We start from the raw sequence: 20954 nt of genomic DNA, 5'->3' as shown, positions 1-20954 counted from the left end.
AATGAAAAGATAAAAGGATGGTGTGATTCAATTACACAATTTATTAAAACTCAGAACTTTCCCAATGTACACATGGTAATTATTTTTACCTAATATATACTGGATACTTTTTTGTATTTATTTTTTTATTATTGCCTCTTCTCTATTACCCAATCCAAGCTTATTGCAACAATAACAAATTATCATTAATCTATTTAGCCTAGCTGCTGCTTATGTGATAACCCTTGTATGTGACATATGACATATTTACCATAAACTCTAATTGTTCTTAGAATTTTCACATATGACTATACATACAATAAAAGAATAAAATAAAATTAATAAAAGTTATGATTTTCAAAGATTAGTAGAGTTCTTTTATGGACATGAATAAATAAATGAAATCACTTTGTATTAACTTTATTTCTAAAAACATTTAAGATCCATTGTCTTATTTCCTTGGCTTGTAAGCCATATATTATAGGGTTTAAGGCTGGTGGAATAACATGGAACATTAAATTGGATAGTTTCCTAGTTTCAGCATATACAGTGAAACGATGGAGAAAATACCAGATACCAGCATGATTATATAAACAGTCAAGTGAGTGCTGCAGGTTTTTATGGCTTTGCTGTTGGTTGCTTTGTTTTTGCGTTTGAAGCAGATCATCGTTTTTTTGAGGTATGTTAATGCCACACTACCTATTGATGAGGCATGTAAAACCACCGTAAAAGTTAATCCATATACATTATTAATAACTGTACTTTCACAGGACAGTTTAAATAACAAAGCATTGTCACAAGCGTGGTTGTGAATCACAGATCTGCAGTGAGACAGGCGCACACTGAGGCCGATCAGAATTCCCACCAGCACTACTGCAGCACCCTAGGCTCCTGCCGAGAGTTTAACCACCATGTTATTGCTCATTATAGTTGGGTATCGCAGTGGATTGCATATGGCCACATATCTGTCAAAGGCCATGATTGTTATCACAGTGTGAGATAATGTACCATTCAAATGTAAACAATAAGCTTGAATAGCACACTCCACATATGTGATGTAGCGCTCAGAGGGGTCTTTTAAGAAATCCCTCAACAATTGTGGGAAAAGAGCAGTTGACCCCAAAACATCGTTCAGTGTCAAGTTGCAGAAAAGAACATACATAGGCTGGTGTAAATTTTTGTCTGCTGTGATCTGAATCATCATCCCAATGTTAGATACCATTATAAATATGTAGGGGAGAGTGGGGTGATTTGTGCCAGGGGGGGAAGTTGCCAGGTGGAACACCCCTTGTTCTGGAAAACCATAGAATAATTTGGTCATGTGACCACATAATTTTGAAAAGCAATCAATTTTACTCATCCTCCAAAGAAGAGAGATACATGGCATGAGAGTTAAGCACATTTTAGTGCAAAAAACATTTTTTTCCCTTTCAAAGTAAATTTTCTATGATTAAGGTTTTTTGATTGTAGTGTCTGGACAATTATAGACAAGTTTGAAAACATTTCACACATGTTTTAGTGCTTTAGTAGGCTACACAATGAGTCTATACAGTTAGCATGATGTTAGCTCTTAACTGCTGGATCATGCTAATTATTCAAACTTGTGGGTCTGGGGTGATTTGTGCCAAAGGGCATGGGGTAAGTTGTGCCAGATCCAGACCACCTAGAGACCTACATACTCACAGGGGATCATCTTGAGAAGTGAGGAGATGGGCATGCCTCATCAGTGTTTGACTTAGGCCTACCTGCTATTTGTTTAATTTAGCTAACACTGATTTCAGTTTTGAGTTTGCACTATGTTAATAAAGTGAAGTTTTATTCAGTTTTTAAGTGGCCTAAGTCACAATAGGATGTTTAGAAATTAGCCTAGTAACTTTATTCTTATGTTACATAATTGACAGACAGCGTTCTGTCAACAGGCATCTATTGCCAAAGCCTTTTTTGCCTGAAATGAATCACAAATATCATATATTGTGTTGCTATGGTGCTCTAAATGGTTGCTAGGGCGTAGCTTGATAGCTTCACAATGATCCTGAGAGACTGATTGGTCGTCTGAGTAAAATGAGCCCGCCCCCTTGTCTCTGTGACACTGTGATCCAGAGTTGTGTTCAATACAAAATCCCTATGCAATTGACCATAGTAGGAAAAACGCATGCTATGGTATTCCAGGGTGACAATATCTAAATAAACCTTAAATTAGTCATTTTGTATTGAATTTGTCTTGCTTTCATATAGCATACGGTTCATAACAGTAAAATGTTCTGTTTTACTTCAGAAAGCACTGGCACAATTTACCCCAACATATTTCCCCAAAAGGCACAACTTACCCCGCACCAGGGGCAAGTTGTGCCATGAGACCACTTTTTTCCCAAAAGCTATATTTCTGAAACTATTTATTTCAGATCCAAAGTTATTATTCTCAGGGATGCACAACATCCTGAAATACATGTACATCCTTAAGTTGAAGGCATTACTGTCATGGCCTCACTTTAAAGTCACTTTGAGTAAAAACTGGCACAACTCACCCCACTCTCCCCTAAACCATCAAAAGAAGGATAAATGCAGGAAAACTTGACTCAGTTGTAACTTGCAGTCCCTCCACCAGTAGCACACTGTATCTGAAAGTCAGGTTGTCCATCTGTAATCTAAACAAAACATACAGGTAAAATATATAATAAGATATAAAACGTACTCGGTTACTAATGTAACCTCGGTTCTCTCTAGAAGAGGGAACGAGTATTGCGTAAGTAGCTTACGCATCGGAAAGTCTTCTTTCTTCGAGATCTGAAGCCAAAAAGATCTCGCTTCGCGCCCTCCACACCCTTCTAACCGTCAGAATGGGTGTGGCCAGCGTGTATATATTCAGCGCTCACAGGCTAAAATTCTGGTTTTCGCAGTCTGAAGCGCGAAAGCTCGTGGCGCGACACGGCAGGTTACGCAATACTCATTCCCTCTTCTAGAGAGAACCGAGGTTACATTAGTAACCGAGTACGTTCTCTTACGAGAGGTTCTCTCGTATTGCGTAAGTAGCTTACGCATCGGGAACCCTTTGTCAACGCCGTGTGCACCGAGCATCCAGCCCATGAATCCCAGGGAAAACACTCTGCTGGGAAATGTGGCCGGTCGGAGAGACGGGCCAGCGCAGTACATGCACTTCATGCAGCATATGAAATAGAGCGGCGCGGCCGGTCTATAAACATAACAGTACAAACAGTAGGGCCGGCGGAGCGAGCCCATACAGTACATAAGCACTCATAAGGGTAGGAGAAAACGACATAGTCGGTCTCACATGAAGAGAAAAATTCCCGCGCGGCAGAGAATAATGCGGGCGGCCAGCAGCGCGGGCCAGCACCGATAACAGCGCTTAACGGGAAATAGGAAACAGAACGGAAGCCGGTCTGAGTCAAACACTTCACCCTGAGTAGTTACCAGAATAGCGCCAGCATATGAACGTAGTCTGCACACGGGAGCTGGGCAGAGCATACATGTCACTTATACTGACAATATTTTTGCCTGTAGGGCAGGAACTTCCAGGTTATAAAACCTCACGAATGTTGACGGGGAGGCCCAGCCCGCCGCCATACAAATGTCGTGGATAGAAATTCCGCTGGACCAGGCCCACGACGAGGCCATGCCTCTAGTGGAATGGGCTCTGATGCCCAGAGGGCACTGCAGGTGTTTGGAGGCATAAGCTGCTGCTATCGCGTCCACTATCCACCTGGACAAGCTCTGCTTCGAGGCGGCAAGACCTTTGGTGCGTCCGCCGAAGGAAACAAAGAGCTGCTCTGAACGCCTGAAAGCGGCGGAGCGCGTGATGTAAACTCTCAGCGCCCGGACAGGGCATAGGAGGTTATCACTGTCCCCACTATCGGATGCTGGCAGAGCCGAGAGGGAAATAACTTGTGCCCTAAACGGGGTTCCAATCGCTTTGGGGATGTAACCGTGCATCGGTCTGAGAATGACTTTCGAGTCATTCGGCCCGAACTCGAGACATGCAGGGCTAACAGATAGCGCGTGCAAATCACCCACTCATTTGACTGAAGACAGAGCTATCAGAAAAACGGTTTTAAGCGACAGATACTTTAGATCCGCGGATTCAAGCGGTTCAAAGGGAAAAGCCTTTAAGGCCGCCAGGACCAAGGACAGATCCCACGAGGGAACCGAGGGGGGCCGCGGGGGATTCATCCGTCTAGCTCCTCTGAGGAAGCGGATAATGAGCTCATTCCTTCCCATTGCCCGGCCGCGCGTCGTCTCAGCGAACGCTGTAATAGCGGCCACATATACTTTGAGCGTGGAAGGGGATCTGCCCTTTTCCAACAGCTCTTGTAAGAAGGAGAGCACCCGCGGGACCCCGCATGCGCGCGGATCTAGGTTTTGAGTAGCGCACCATTTAGAAAACACCGACCATTTAGACGCATAGAGCCGTCTCGTGGAGGGGGCTCTCGACTGTGTGATCGTGTTCACGACCCCTTCTGACAGGTCAACGGGTATCCGTTGATCACCCATGCATGCAGCGACCAGCGCTCTGGATGGGGATGCCAGATCGATCCAGCGGCTTGGGAGAAGAGATCCTTTCTCACCGGGATCGGCCACGGGGGTGAGTGCGACAGCCTCACTAGCTCTGGGTACCAAGTTTGGTTTTCCCATCGCGGGGCTATAAGCAGCACTGAGTGGTGCGTTTCTCTGATCCTCGAAATGACCTGTGGCAACAGGGAGATCGGAGGAAAAGCATACAGCGGGAGGCTGGGCCATGTCTGGGACAGCGCGTCCTCGCTCTTCGAATAAAACTTCGGGCATTGAGCATTGTCTTTCGACGCAAAGAGGTCGATTTCCGCTCTGCCGAATAGGCGCCAGAGAAACTGGACTGTCTGGGGGTGCAGAGACCATTCTCCCGGGGGAATGTTGTCCCTGGACAGTCTGTCTGGACCGACATTCAGGTGGCCCGGTACGTGCGCGGCTCTCAGCGAGCGCAGCGAGCGGTAAGCCCACACGAGAAGGCGTTCTGTCAGCCTGCACAGATTCCTGGATCTGACACCGCCCTGTCGGTTCACATAGGATACCACGGACATGTTATCCGAGCGGACTAGCACATGGTGATCCCGTATGAATGGGAGGAAGTGCCTGAGCGCGTTCTCGACCGCTATCATCTCCAAACAGTTTATGTGGAGGCATTTTTCCCGGTCTGACCATAGGCCAAAAGCCGGTTTGCCCTCGAACAGAGCGCCCCAGCCTGAGGTGGAAGCGTCCGTCGAGATAATTTTGCGGTGTGAGATAGCTCCCATTGTCACTCCCCGCTGGTACCAGTCGGCCGCTAACCAGGGCTTCAGAGCTGAAACGCAGCTCTGAGTCACTCTGATGCGAATACCGCCGGAAGCCCATGCTCTGTGAGGCACTCGGGCATTCAGCCAGCATTGTAGCGGGCGCATTCGTAAAAGACCCAGCCGAAGCACTGCTGCGGCTGAGGCCATACAACCCAGTAGCCTCTGAAATGTTTTGAGAGGTACAGTGCTGCCCGGCCGGAGGGACGCGGCCAGGCGTCGAATGCAGCGCGCGCGCTGTGTCGACAGGCGGGCCGTGTACTGATATACCTGACCGTCGAAGGCGAATCTCAAGAATGGCCTGTGACGGGGTATTATCAGGATCTGAAAAGCACGCGTCTTTTAGATCGAGAGATATAAACCAGTCCCTCGAGCGAATTTGCGCGAGAATTTGTCTGGTTGTGAGCATTTTGAACGGTCTTCTCATAAGAGCCTCGTTCAAACGTCTCAGATCCAAAATTGGTCTGAGAGCTCCGTCCTTCTTGGGAACGAGGAAATAACGGCTGTAAAAGCCCGACTTGCTCATGGAAGGGGAAACCGGTTCCATAGCCCTTTAGCACAGAAGTGTAGCTATTTCTGCTCGAAGTAGATGTGCTACTTCCCCATTCACTCTGGTCTCGATACGCGCTTGAAAGCGCGGAGGGCGGCGAGCGAACTGCAGAGTATAGCCCTGTTTTACTGTGCTTAGCACCCGTTCTGATGCGCCTGGAATAGTTTCCCACGCTTTTGCGTGTGCAGCCAGGGGCAGAATGGCCTCCGGGCTCCGATCGCCGCGCATCGCGGGCTCGAGAGCTCGAAACGGAGGGGCGGGCGCGGCGCGCGCGCTCTTGGTGCTTAGATACGGCAGATCGCACGCAGCGATAGCTGGCCGTTTTACACACAGTGTCCCGGTGGCTTTAGACGGGGAACATAAAGTGTGAGGCGTGACGCGCGATGGCGGCGTCGGGGGCGAAAATGTTCGTTAGTATGTGTGAGCGCTCGAGGGCGGGCACAGGAGTTACATTCAGGGGCGGGCGCGGCGCGCGCGCTCTTGGTGGTTAGATACGGCGGATCGCACGTAGCGATAGCTGGCCGTCTTACACACAGTGTCCCGGTGGCTTTGGACGGGGAACATACAGTGTGAGGCGCGAAAATGTAGTTAGTATGTGTGAGCGCTCGAGGGCGGGCACAGGACTCACATTTAAAACATGACCGGTCGTGCGAGGCCGTGTGACAGAGCGGGCAGTGAGTAGGTGTGGGCACGGAGAAGTGGACACGTGACCTACTTTTAACACTAAAGCGGATTTTGCCTGCTTCATGAGAGTGGGCTCTGTAAGAGACACGGGATGTATAGTGCTTGTGTACAGGGGTGAGCACAGAACGTGGGCACATTCACTGTACTAGAAACACATACGGCGTCAGCCGTGCAACCAGACATTATGCTCTTTTGACATTTTTCTGGGTTGCCGTGAGAACGGCGGATGCGCGCAGGCGAGCGGGTAGATACCGGCTCGTTGACTGCGGGGTAAACAGCTGCAATAGCCGTGGCAACGGGGACTGACAGAGCGTTAAGCTTTGACGGTGGTCCAGCCGCAGGGCTGCGGGATTTAACCGTCTTTTCTTCTCTCGTGTTTAGACGCTCAAAAAATACTCGAGCACCCTGAGAAGGTGTGGTGCGAGGGGCAGGTTCGCTTACTGTAAGTAAGAAAGACTGGCCGCGAGCTCGGAGAAGAAAGCAGCATAAATTTTATTTTCCCCGAGAGCTGGGATCGAACGCGGGTCTCTCGCATGAAAGCGTAGGATTTTGCCACTGAGCCACAGGGGAAACACATAGGCTTTCAGTTAGCGCGAGCATATAAAAAGCGACCTCATGTGTCGCGTCGGCGTTCGTTTGCAGGCGAGCGTGTTTAAAACAGGCTCGTTTACTGCAATAGTAATATTTCCAGTCGCCTGAACTTAAGAGGGGACTGAGAAATGTGTGAGGATTGGCGGTTGTCCAGCCGTAGCGAGACTAACACACTCTCTTCTCTTTTCGCCGGTGAGTGAGGCGCGCACGCTGAACGCTGCTCGTGACCGTCCGCTTTGTCATCCCTTGAACGGCGCATTCTGCGCGGCCCAACGAGGGAGAGAGCGGGCTTGTTTTCTGTATGTAAGAAAAACTGGCCGCGAGCTCGGAGAAGCGAACAGCATAAACTTTAACTGTCGCGAGAGCGGGGACCGAACCCCGGTCTCTAGCTTGACAGTCTAGGATTCCGCCACTGAGCCACAGGGGAGAATACATTCGTATCATGTCTTGTGACGGCGTTTGCCTGCAGGCGAGCGTGTATTTATAACAGGCTCGTATACTGCAATAGTAACAATTCCAGTCGCCTGAACTTAAGAGGGGACTGAGAAATGTGTGAGAATGGAGGTTATAGTCCAGGCCACGGCGGGACGAAAACACTCTGTTCCCCTTTCACCAGTGACGCGCGAGGACGGAGTAGCTTTCTTGTAACGTAAAGAGAGCTCAGACCGTCCGCTCCTGCCATCCCTTGTGAGCGGCGCAGTTTGCGCGGCTCGAACAGAGGGAGAGGAAACTCGCTCCGAGACCGTCCGCTCCTGCCATCCCTCGTGAGCGGCGTATTGCACGGCTCGAACAGAGGGAGAGGAAACTCACTCCGAGACCGTCCGCTTCTGCCATCCCTCGTGAGCGGCTCAGTTTGCGCGGCTCGAACAGAGGGAGAGGAAACTCGCTCCGAGACCGTCCGCTTCTGCCATCCCTTGTGAGCGGCGTATTGCACGGCTCGAACAGAGGGAGAGTACGGGTATCTATCACATTCGCCATCATCTCCTGACGCGGCGGCGGCGCGGGCAGAGCCGGCGGTTGAGCAGCCGGGAGGGAGAGGGCGAGAGAGAGCTCGAGGGAGAGGTTCCTGTCCCTGCCGGGCCGCGCAATAAGAAGCGCCGCTCGCAGCGACCACCGGAGACTGTTGTGACTGAGGAGCTCGCCGGAACCTCTCCCTCGAGCTCTCTCTCGCCCTCTCCCTCCCGGCTGCTCAACCGCCGGCTCTGCCCGCGCCGCCGCCGCGTCAGGAGATGATGGCGAATGTCGCGACAGCTTGGTCGAAAGCCCGCAGGGTCGACATTGAAAACTCTTCGCACTCGGAGAGTGCGGTGGCGGCGTGCCCGCGGCCCAGGCGGAGAGCGCAGAGAGGTGGCGGTCTCCGTAGCTGAGCGGGGCGCGGCACGAGCCGCAAAAACGAGGCGTTTTTACAAAAACGCCTCGTGCTCTTTTAGAGTACACACAGAAAGAGTAATAATGTAAAGGATATGTCGCCGGATAGTGTAGCAGGCACGGATGGCTGAAGGCGGCGAAGACGGCCGGCTTCCTCAGGCGCTGTCCTAAGCTTGCTGGTCGCTGGCTTCAACGGCGGCGGCTCTCAAGATCCAACGATGCGAAGAGCGTCGCTGAAGACAAGAAAATCTGAATTTTAGCCTGTGAGCGCTGAATATATACACGCTGGCCACACCCATTCTGACGGTTAGAAGAGTGTGGAGGGCGCGAAGCGCCCTCATTGGTTGCCGCGTTCAGAGCGCTCACCGATAGGCTTAAGCAGTTGCAGCCGAGCAGCCAATGAGCACGCTTATATAGCCTGCCTAGGTCTGTCGGCTGCTGCACTGCGTTGACAATGAATACAAAATTAAGGATAATTTTTTGGCTTCAGATCTCGAAGAAAGAAGACTTTCCGATGCGTAAGCTACTTACGCAATACGAGAGAACCTCTCGTAAGAGAACTATATCTAACAGAATCAGATAAAACATATAATACAAACTATAACACCTTACAGGAGCATAATCTTCTTTTCTCTGAATAAAGATTAGCTTGCTTGGTCATTTTATATGTGTGTCAAGTTCTGTGTTGTCATCCTAAGAGTGCAAACAATCTTTGCTTTGATTGGTGTATTGCTGGTCCAGTTAGTTTGCTGGTCACATAGGAAAAGGCACGATTCTGCTCCAGAACATGTTATATAATATTAGTAAGTCACTTAAAACTCATATTCATGTTACATTTGTTTATTTATCTTGTAAGAATGTTTTTAAATAATTTAGCACAACATTGAGAATTCCTTTGTGTTCTGTGTAAATATATTTTCACAGCGGAACTCTTTCTTGTTTAATATTGCTTAATTGCAGAGGTTATTTAAAAACCAAATGAAAAGACAAAAAGGATGGTGTAATTCAATTTTGATGACCTGTTAAATCTTTTTAGCCTTTATTAAAACTCAAAACTTTCCCAATGAACACATGGTAACTCTCATTTACCTAATATATACTGGATACTATAACATAATCCAATCTTATTACAACAATAACAAATTATCATTAATCTATTTAGCAGCTGCTAATGTGACCCTGAACAAAACATACTATATTGGTGAGTCATTTAAAACTAATACTAAAGTTTAGTATTTGTGCGATATTTAATTGAAGTCCTTCAGGACATGTTTGTCAGGCTTGTGTTGTGTTTAGTTCTTCACATTGTTTCTGAGTTACATATTTTCTTGAATTTTAGTTCTACCAGAAAGACATGCAGGTGAACGTTTGCATGGTATTTATTCTGTAATGTATTAACAGATGGAAGTGAGTGCAGCTACAGTGATTCGTATTTAGTTATTTAGTTATTTATTATAGAAAAGTTATTTGGGGTAGGCCCATCCTTAGTCCGAATCCTGGGGATTCAGATTTGGCTAATCCTGCCTGAAGATGAAGGCAGGGGTGGAGCCTACCCCTATGAATGGACAGGGGCCAAACTGGTGGTGGTGGGTAGGACGGAGGGAAATGGGGGATGAATTATCATCATTTTAACCACCAGAAGAAGACCATTCAGTGGTTCATTCTGCTCACTAAATTATTATTTTCCAGGTTTTTTTTTTTTTTTTTTTTTTTAAATATTGTTTAAACTTTATAAAAATCATTAAAATAACATTTCAAATCATATTGTCACGGGGTGACGATCAAGTGGAACCCCGCTCTATACTTGTTTCCAGGGGGAGCAAGTTCGATGTAACACCGGAACGGTTCCGGGTCTTCCTGTGTAAACAGTCTGACGAGCCACGAGGGGGATTATAAAAGGATCCGGTTGATGGGCAGGAAGGTAGTCCTTTTTTAAAAAGTTCTTTTGTGCAGTTTGGCAGCGAAGTCTAAGCTTTGTGCTGGAGTTTTGGGGTAAGCAGTCTTTTGGGCGGACGCAGACTGGAGGAAATCGGTTGTTGTCGATTCACTGATCACATCGGGCAGTACACGAGAGGGCAGAATGATAAAGAACGGAGAGGACTGTGAGTAAAGAAGGAAGAGCTGGAACGCAGCGATATGATTGAACTGTGCGAACTCAACGAACGGACAAGTGTTATCTGCCAGTCCTATTAGGAAGTTATGCCTGTAGTGTCGCCACCTGCTAGTATGTGGTGAAACTGCCCCGGCGTCCGGTGAGTTCTATTCTGAAACTTTTCAATGCCAGTTGTGTTTCCATAGTCAACCGTCTACACAGCTTGGATGTACAGTTTGCCAGTGGAGCGGAGAGAGTCGGCTGGGCCCACGATAAGAGACCCTATTCACTGTGAGTTGATGTGAGTTGCAGTGCCTAATGTGAAGTGAACACGTGTGATCATTTGAAGTGACTGAATTGTGCACTGGTGTGGAAACTGAAGTTTATGTCTGCCAGTTCTCCAGTCGTCTACTCGTGGGTTCTGAAGGCCAAACTGAAACTAACTAACTGCTGTGTGTTGAGCATATGCTGTGCAGGAATGCAGCTCGAACTGGTCTGAGTGGAAGAGGATTTATGAGAGATCTATGAATGCTGTTGACGATTGAAACCTGTATTCACTTCTGTGGTTCTGTGAACATAGAGAAACTGCCCTCTAACATCGAATACTGCCATCACTGCTCTGTGGTAAGAAGATCCAGTTGCTGATTGTTAAATCTTATATTCACCATGATTGTTCTGTGAACATAGAGAAACTGTCCTCGGTCATTGTATGCTGTAACTACTGTCCTGTGGGAAGAGGGCTCAGCAGCTGACCGTTGAAACCTGTACTTACCACTGCTGTTCTGGGAATATAGAGAAACTGCCCTCTGCCATTGAATACTGCCATCGCTGCTTTGCGGTAAGAAGATCCAGTTGCTGATTGTCAAATCTTCTATTCACCATGATTGTTCTGTGAACATAGAGAAACTGTCCTCGGCCATTGTATGCTGTAACTACTGTCCTGTGGAGAGAAGGCTCAGCTGTTGATGATTGAAATCTGCATCCACTTCTGTGGTTCTGTGAACATAGAGAGACTGCCCTCTGTCATCGAATATTGCCATCGCTGCTCTGTGGTAAGAAGATTCAGTTGCTGAATGTCAAGTCTTCTATCCACCATGATTGTTCTGTGAACAAAGAGGAAATGTTCCTCTGCTATGGAATGCTGTCGCTGCTGTCCTGTGGAGAGAAGGCACAGCTGTTGCCGATTGAAACCTGTATTCACCTCTGTGGTTCTGTGAACATAAAGAAACTGCCCTCTGCTATTGAATACTGCCATCGCTGCTCTGGGGTAAGAAGATTCTGTTGTTGAATTCCAAGCTTTCTATTTGCCATGATTGTTCTGTGAACACAGAGAAACCGCCCCCCTGCTATCGAATACTGCCATCGCTGCTCTGAGGATTGCCCTGTTAGTGGAAGTGGCCAACACCGTTCTGTGGGGAAGAGAGCGACTGTTGTTGCGACTCGACGGTTGTGGAGGGGGAGCTGCCCCCAGTTAGTGAGTGTGTCCCGTGGAGGGAACGAGAGAGTTCCTCGGTGGTCATCTGCGACGAAGTGCTGGAGCGCGGCTGACGCTTCCCCTGCCCGATCCTCCCCTTTATCCCAAAGAGAGGCGACACTCAAATAATTGATGCTGTCCTGGGAGACGAGTAATCCCCTTCCTTTGCTGTCAATTTCCCACTAGCACGTGCTCCAGTACTTACCTCCAGCCGAAGAGGAGTCGCGGTGTAAACCCCTGCCAGTGCCTGAGCCATTACTTACCTCCAGCCGAAGAGGAGTTGCTGTGCAAACCCCTGCCAGTGCCTGAGCCATTACTTGCCTCCAGCCGAAGAGGAGTTGCTGTGCAAACCCCTGCCCGTGCCTGAGCCATTACTTGCCTCCAGCCGAAGAGGAGTTGCTGTGCAAACCCCTGCCAGTGCCTGAGCCATTACTTGCCTCCAGCCAAAGAGGAGTTGCTGTGCAAATCCCTGCCAGTGTCTGAGCCATTACTTACCTCCAGCCGAAGAGGAGTTGCTGTGTAAACCCCTACCAGTACCCGCCCCATTACTTACGTCCGGCTGAAGAGGAACCACTGTGCGAAACCCCATCAGTGCTTGCTCCATCGTTTACCTCTGGTCGAGAGGAACTGTTGGGTGAACTACCCACGCGACCTGCTGGACTTAAGTGGAGATTAGACTTGTTTTTAACTAAATAAAATATATGTTATTAATCAATATCTTGTCTGGTCTGTCTTGTCTCTGGGTAACTCCTCGAGGTGGTACGTTGTGAAGGGGAGGGAAGTCCACCCCGACCTGTGACAATATTTTGTCTGTTTATAAATCCCACAGACTCACATTGGCTGCAATAATAATGTTGTCATTTAGAAGAGGCCACAGGATTAAACATAATTAACCTGTTAAGCTTCACCAGTGCGTGGGCGCACTGAAGCGTTTTTTTATTTATATAGTTGAAAGTTACTATCAGATTTAATGTTATACCTTGACAAACTATACATCATTAAAAAGATATAATACTCAAGTTTCAGTATTTGACCACTATTGTATTCTGAGAAACTTATAGTGACAGTTATGTCTTAATTTGTGTCAGGAGTTATGAAATGAAAAAATGAGTCGATACCTTTAATATGAATTATGCGCGTCAGCCGCTTTCATTCATAAAAAACTCCCGTGCTGTCGTCATGACAGCGATACACAAAACAACGTCCTTCAGGGCTTTTAGCTCAAAAATGTGCAAACTTGGAGAAATATTGATATATTCTCATAGATTCACGTCATATTTCTAAAGACAGGAATAATATTTATTGAATTTATACCCAAATGCGTCGATGTAATCATTATGATCGCTTCTTACTGAGATGTGCAGTGTTTTCAATTCATACCAATAGCCTGAGGGCGCTATATGCACAAAAAACAATCCATATATGGCACATGAAGAAGAGCCATAATCATGTGACATTCCAGGACGTCACTGCTACACACAAAGCTACAGAGATCCCGCTGTAATATGCAGATAAAAGATGTTTTGAAGACAATAAACATGTTTGCTATGATATTTGATTTGCCTGTGTTCTTCAAGCCATGCCAGGTATTTCCATAATAATAGATTATATTTATAATGTAATGCTAATCGATATAGACTTTATCAATGTGCATAAAACTATAAATAATGTTTTCTGTCTGATTTTTTTTTTTATCTGAAGCCAAATTATATCACAGAAGATTATTTAAAACACTCGATTGCATTATGAAGTAAGTTTGGAGCACAAACATGGTTTTAATCTCATAAATGGTCGTGTATTGATGGTGTGCTAAGCTAACATGCTAGCTAGCCCAGGTGCACCTGCCACCAGGGGTTATTCTTTTATGAATTTTGTTCTAAATAAGAATGCTTACTGATATGTTTTAGTGCATTTGACCACTATTTAGTGCACTTCAAATGTGAAGTGAGAACTTTGATAAAAGAAATTAGGGATTGAAACCCTGTGAATAGCCAGTCGTTAGTAACTATAATGCAGACAAAAGAAATGCATATTTCGAGCCATAACCAGTCTGGAGAGGTGTGAATGTGTGCAGGGGGAGACTGAGACTGAATGGGGCTCGTTTGCACCACAAAACAATAGAGACAAAAGACTGAATGGATGCTTAGACGATGACTAAACATCCGTAGCATTTTTAGAGTAGCCTAATCAAAATAAAGTCATGACATGATCTTGAAAAACATTTAACTAAATACAGAGTTTTAGACTTATTATCTTCATATTTTAAATATAACATGGTCAGACATGTGGCTTTAGCTGTAGTGCATTTCTAGATTGCTCCAGTGCCAACTTCAATTTTATTTTCATTAATATGTTTCATAAAAAAAAAATTCTAATAACTTTACAAAACTTTGAAGCTATTTAAAAAAAAAAATCATTATGACAATAATAAATTCTACATTTACAATAAACTACCAGGTGTCAGCTTTCAAATGAGATCATACTTGTGCTTTTAGTGCAAAGGGTTCATGAACTGTATCTGTTTCAGTTTGGGTATGTCATTTCTGGGGATTTTTCAAAAGTGGGGTTGCAGCTTAACAGGTTAATGTGTAGGCCTACTCTTCTGTTTCTAACAGTTAAAAGTATAAATAAATGCATGCTTCAAGTGCTCTATGTAAATTAGGATTGTTTACCATATAAATACTCAATATTGTTCAGAGGAATGCACGTTTCAACAGTTCATTATACAGGTAAATTAATCGCTGTTGTCAGAAGGCTTGTCATACGAGCTTGATGATCCGGATAACATAGACAAACTTGGCAGCGAGTGGATGAACTGGTTGGAGGAGCGATTTCGGACAGCTCACGATTTGCACTGTGCTGGACGACTGGCTGTAGAGGTGCGGGGTTGGCAAACGGCTGGATTGTGACTGGTGTACGGATGGTAGGAACTATTGTAGATTCTGGAAGCAATCCGGAAATGGAGGATGATAAGATTGAGGAAGATAGTGGGGTAAATTCAAGTTTAGGGTGGAACGTAGTTAAAACAAAGAAAAGGAAGAAAAGTCGTGATTTAATTTCAGACTTGGAAAGCGACAAGGGAAGTCAACTGGCATAAAGAAAAAAGGAGTATAAAGTACTGATAAAGTTTGCTACCGACTCTGTGAGTAACATCAACCCTTTGAAACTTACAAAGCAATTAAAGAAAGTGTAGGGATTGTAGAGAATATAAAAACTATGAAAGATGGAAGACTGTTGTTATTTTGTAAAGATAGTAGGCAACAAAAAGCAACTTAGGTAATTAAATCAATGATCAGACATAAAATAGAATGCTCAATTCCAGAAGAGAGAAACTGGATTAGAGGTGTAATCTGGAATTCCTTTGGATGTTTCAGATGAGATGATCAAAAAAATGTAAAGGGAGCAGCAGTTAAGGAAGTAAGACGCTTGAAATGTTTCAGAAACAATGAGAAATCAGATAGTCTTTCAGTTATGTTGGTCTTTGATGAGTTCAAATTACCAGAAAGAGTATTTTTGGGATTTGTCAGCTATGGAGTCAGATTATACATTCCTCCTCCAATAAGGTGTTTCAAATGCCAAAAAATATGGACATGTGGCTGCTGTATGTAGAGGCAAACAAAGATGTGCAAGATGTGGAGGAGATCATGAGTATGGTAAATGCGGACAAGGTAAAACCCCAAAATGCTGTAATTGTGGGGGCGAGCACAGTGCAGCTTATGGAGGTTGTGAAGTAAGGAAAGATGCAATTAAGGTTCAAAACGTGAGAATGGAAGAAGGAATATCATATGCTGAAGCACTTAAAAAAGTAAAACAAACCCCCAAAGTAAGCATAGTAGAGGAGGCCCCTGTTAGGATACAACCACAACCAAGTAAGATGCCAACACCAAGGGAAAAAAATGAATTGATTGAAGACAAAGTTGCATTCATAGCTTTTGTGGCAGAAGTGGTGAATTATTCAGACTGAAAGTAGATCTGAAAGGATTAAGATAATCATTAGAGCTGCAGAAAAATATTTGGAATTGAAGAACATATCAGTTGACATGATAAATTAAAGACTCGTGGTACAAGCAACAAACAGTCAGACATCATGTGGGGGCTCATAATGGTTTTTGTAATCTTGCAGTGGAATACAAGAAGTTTAATTGCAAATGGGCAAGAATTTAAGCATTTTATTGCAAATTGTGATGTGTACCCAGATATTATTTGTGTTCAGGAAACGTGGCTTAAACCACAGTTAAATTTTCTTATTAGTGGGTATGAGACAATTAGGAAAGACAGGAATAAAGGAAATGGTGGTGGAGTAGCAACTTTTATTAAACAAGGTATAGGGTTTAGTAAAATTGAAGGTAATAATGAGTATGAGGCTGTGGTAGTGGAGGTATGGGAAGGAAATCAGAGTATTAGGGTAATTAATTTTTATAATCCATGTGACAAGCTAACTAAGGATATGATGGAAAATATTGGAGGAATTGGGGATTTTAAAGGGTCATGAAACCCCCCTCTTTCAGCTCAAGTCTAGCTCATAATCTTTTTGAAAAATGCAACTTAAATGGGCGTGGTGGCTGTGAGAAGAAGGGAGTGGTCAAAGCCAGTGGCCAATGCATATCGACCGTCACTGTCAGTGGTAAAACGTGAGGAAATGCTAGATTTTTTATAGCTGGCAAAGTTAAAGTCTAATGAAATACACTGACACCTCATTTTTGTCCTTAAAAAGTAACTGAATGCCCTGCTACACATATTAGCCTACTACAGTAATCATTCTATTTAAAACATATACATGTACATGCATATCGGCCATTATAAAATATATATTTGTTTATATACACTAACACTATAAATGCATATATTTGAAAATAATAAATTTTCCGCTTAAAAAAAAAAACGTTCCGTAAATAGCCTAGACTACACGCCCCCTAAACCCACTAAAGATGGACAATGAATGTGACATAAATTTGCACAAACTAAGCATGCGTTGATGTATTATCGAAATATCTACATTTTAATAACGAGTGATTATTTAACAAAAGGCAAGTAAAAACGGTCAGGGTTACATTTAGACACAAACACACACACACACACACACACCTCTGAAGCGATAGAAAAGTCCTCGGGACCGCATCACTAGCAAGACGAAACCTGCATTGGTGTACAAGGCTGAAGTCCACCATTCTCCAGTTGAATGGTTGCTACACACACATAGTTTAGATGTGCCCGTGGTTGATGGCCAACCAACCGCCCGCAGTCAGAGTCCAGCCCTGGCAGCATCGCGGGGAAAGATGCACTGGAACTTTTGCACCATGAAAACAAACGCGCGTCCCATCATTGCCTCTTTCATCTACTACGCGATATCACAGTTTGACATGTCTGTCTTTGGAAAGATCCACGTGGTATCATGATTAATTCAGTGAAGTGTCTTCTCATTGGATATGAAGGCTCAGCCTCATTAATAATTATGAGAGAACGATGAGTCATCACCGGACGATCCGTACAGAAAAACGTCACATCCTGTGACGTGGACTCGATGAAGATTTCAAACCCGGAAGACGAAAATAGCCGATACAAACTCAAATTTAACCATTTATATCCTATTATTAAATTTTACAGATTATAACAATGTCTTCTTTGGTGTTCAACACACCTACCTCTGTTAAAATCTCAGAAAAATTGGTTTAGGGTTTCATGACCCTTTAAAATGGTGTGGTGTGGTGATTTTAATGCACACAGTACTTTATGGGGGAGTTCTAATACTGATTATAATGGATTGATCATAGAAGATATGCTGGACTGGGGAGAGCTAGTATGCATTAATGACGGAAGCTACACAAGAGTTAATCTTTCTAAATGCAAACATTCTGTGTTAGATTTGCCAATAGTGTCAGAAAATTTAGCTCGAAGATGTGATAGTGAAAGTGAAAGTGTGAAAGTATTGAATAAAAGTACTATTGGTAGTGATCATTTTCCTGTTTGTAGTACAATTGGAATAAACTTATTAAAAACAGGTATGGAAAGAATTCCTAAGTGGAATTTTAAATCAGGGGATTGGGAGTTGAACCTAGAGATATGCCATAACAAAATGGCTGAAATTAATGATGTTGTTGTGGAAGATATTGATGTTTTAAATTCAAAAATTAGTGAGGTTCTTAGGTGCACAGCAGAAGAAGTATTTGGTAGAAAGAAGGCATGTAGTAGGAGGAAAATTGTTCCATGGTGGAATGAAGAATGCAATGTGGCAATTAAAGAAAGAAACAAAACGCTTAAAAAAGTAAGAAGATCTTTTAGCTATGATGACTTTATTGTTTATAAAAAAGCTCAGGCAATTGTGAGGAGGGTTATCAGGACAGCAAAAAGAAATTATTGGAGAGAGTACTGCAATAATATTGGGGAAAACATTGAAATCAACGAGGTTTGGAATATGGTTAGAAAGATGGGAGGAAAACAAAGAAATAATAGTACTCCGACGATAATTCATAATGAGGAAGTAGTTGTGTCAGATAGCAGGAAGGCAGAGATACACAAACATTTGTGAAAGTACATAGTAATGAAAATATATCAAATGACATGATGAAGATAAGGGAACAGAGTGTGAGGAAGAATCCATATATATTGGAAGTTAAGGAGTCAGCTGGAGATTCATTGGATTATGAATTAACTTTGTATGAGTTAAAAAGAGCAATTGCAGGGACCAAACAAACTTCTCCTGGTAGGGATGAGATATGCTATGAAATGTTTAAGCATTTATCAGATCCTTCATTAAATGTCATTTTAAATCTGTATAATAAGGTATGGAATTCAGGAAAGCTTCCAATGGAATGGAAACATGGAGTAATTATCCCAGTAGCAAAACCAGGAAAAGATCATACGCAACCCATCAAAGGGGGGGTGAAATGCTATTTCATGCATACTGAGTTTTTTACACTGTTAAAGAGTTGGAAGTTTCAAAAATTAAATTGTATGTTAGAAGGAGTCTTTCTGTGCCAAAAATACTCCTTCCGGTTTGTCACAAGTTTCGGAAAGTTTTTTTTTTTCGAGTATGGGCCTGTGTGACGTCAGATGGGGCGGAATTTCCTTATACGGGTCCTAAGGGCACTTCTCCCGGAAGGGCGCACGCGCATCCGTAGACCAGAGCGAGAGAGCGAAAGCAATGCGCCCATCAAAGCGCTGTGCTCGGCTTTAGGGAAGTCAATGTCACCAAAGAAGTGGGTTTTTGGTTGCCAGGGCAAGACAACCCTGCACATATTCCCAAAGAACCCAGCGTTAAGGGACCAGTGGATGGAGTTTGTTTTTCCAGAGCATCAACGGAGTTGTGCAAGTGTTCTTGTTTGTTCCCTGCATTTTGACGATGATCGTTTTATAAACAAGGCCCAGTTCGATGCCGGATTTGCAGATCGTCTAATGCTTAAGGATGGAGCAGTCCCAACGATAAAGGTTCACGGTCGTGCGTTGGAACCGCAGGCGGTGAGTAAAACTGCTTCAAATGTCTGTGTTGTTAGCTATCGGCGCGTAAGCACAGCTTTAGCTCCGCCCACACAAACTAAAGACTTTTTGGAGATATGAAGGATGCAATACTACTCTATAGGTACTCAAGATTAACATGAGATTGACGAAACTGAGTGTTTCACCCCCCCCCCTTTAATTATAGGCCTATAGCTCTAACCTCAAATTTATGTAAGGTTCACGAGTTCACACTTACAAATAAGTCAGATAGAATAAATGCGTATTTGGCGTGCTGTCCGAGGAGAGGGCTCCGGGCTCGGTATTTGGCCCGAACCCAGAGTACTCCCCCCGTATTCCTGGCTGTGAAAGAACAAGCCAAGAGTGAGGAGTCGGGGTGGTGGAGGGATGCTGAAAACTGTCAAGGAAGTTAGGTGAGTTGACAGTGAATATATATGCTTCCTCTCATGCTGATAGGGTAGACATGGTAATTGTTTGATGAGTTGATTGATTGATTGCTTGATTATTTGATCGTGCTCCTCCCGAACTTTGTTAATAAAACATAATTTCACGAGTTCACACTTACAAATAAGTCAGATAGAATAAATGCGTATTTGGCGTGCTGTCCGAGGAGAGGGCTCCGGGCTCGGTATTTGGCCCGAACCCAGAGTACTCCCCCCAAAAGCTGCAAATAAATGCCGGACAGCCACCAGAATGATGTTGATGACCCCCCAAAAACTTGCAGAGTGCAAAGCTTAAGGTATCAGAAGTGGGAAAGGGTTAGTCGCTGGAAGGCTTCTTGTAACATCGGATGGGAGTTGGTTATCATGACGTTGGGATGGTTGTGCCTCTCCGGTAGTAGGCTAGGGATGGTACGTAATGTACTTTTGCGGAAGAGAATGGTATAACCGCTGCAGTGTGATGGAGCAAGTGTGATGATAATTAGTTCCTGCAGGAGCGGAGGAGATGACACTGCTGCGGCAGTGGATCAAACTTGATTTCGACTTGCTTTCCAACTATCTGATGCAGAAGGATGGAGAATTGAGTACTTGTGGGAACGGAAGAGGAAACACTGCTGCGGCAGTGAAAGCGAGTTGGATGGAGAAACGGAGCTCCTTCGGGAGCGGAGTAGATGACACTGCTGCGGCAGTGGACCAAACTTGCTTTCAACTTGCTTTTAAATATCCAAAACAATTTGGACATAGAACTGAGCTCCTGGTGGAGTAGATGACACTGCTGCCGCAGTGGAGCAAGTTTGGACGGAGTAACAGAGCTCCTGAGGGAGCGGAGTAGATGACACTGCTGCGGCAGTGGACCAAACTTGCTTTCAACTTGCTTTTAAATATCCAAAACAATTTGACGTAGAACTGAGCTCCTGCGGGAGTGGTGTAGATGACACTGCTGTGGCAGTAGAGCAAGTTTGGATGGAGTAACGGAGCTCCTGCGGGAGCGGAGTAGATGACACTG

At 44.7% G+C, this 20954-nt stretch overlaps 1 pseudogene across 1 annotated transcript; it reads right to left on the bottom strand.

Annotated features, from left to right (window-relative positions):
* Positions 1-383: 383 nt before the first annotated feature.
* LOC308706329 (olfactory receptor 5K4-like) lies at positions 384-2617 on the bottom strand (annotated as a pseudogene). The gene is made up of 2 exons: positions 2522-2617; positions 384-1216 (listed from the first exon to the last, which is right to left on the bottom strand). The product of its transcript is annotated as an olfactory receptor 5K4-like (transcript).
* Between the last annotated feature and the right edge of the window lie 18337 nt (positions 2618-20954).

The sequence above is a fragment of the Scardinius erythrophthalmus genome (assembly GCF_964197995.2).
Source record: "Scardinius erythrophthalmus genome assembly, chromosome: 17".
NCBI lineage: Eukaryota > Metazoa > Chordata > Actinopteri > Cypriniformes > Leuciscidae > Scardinius > Scardinius erythrophthalmus.
Note: the sequence above shows the minus strand (reverse complement) of the source record. Positions and strands in the feature narration are given on the sequence as shown.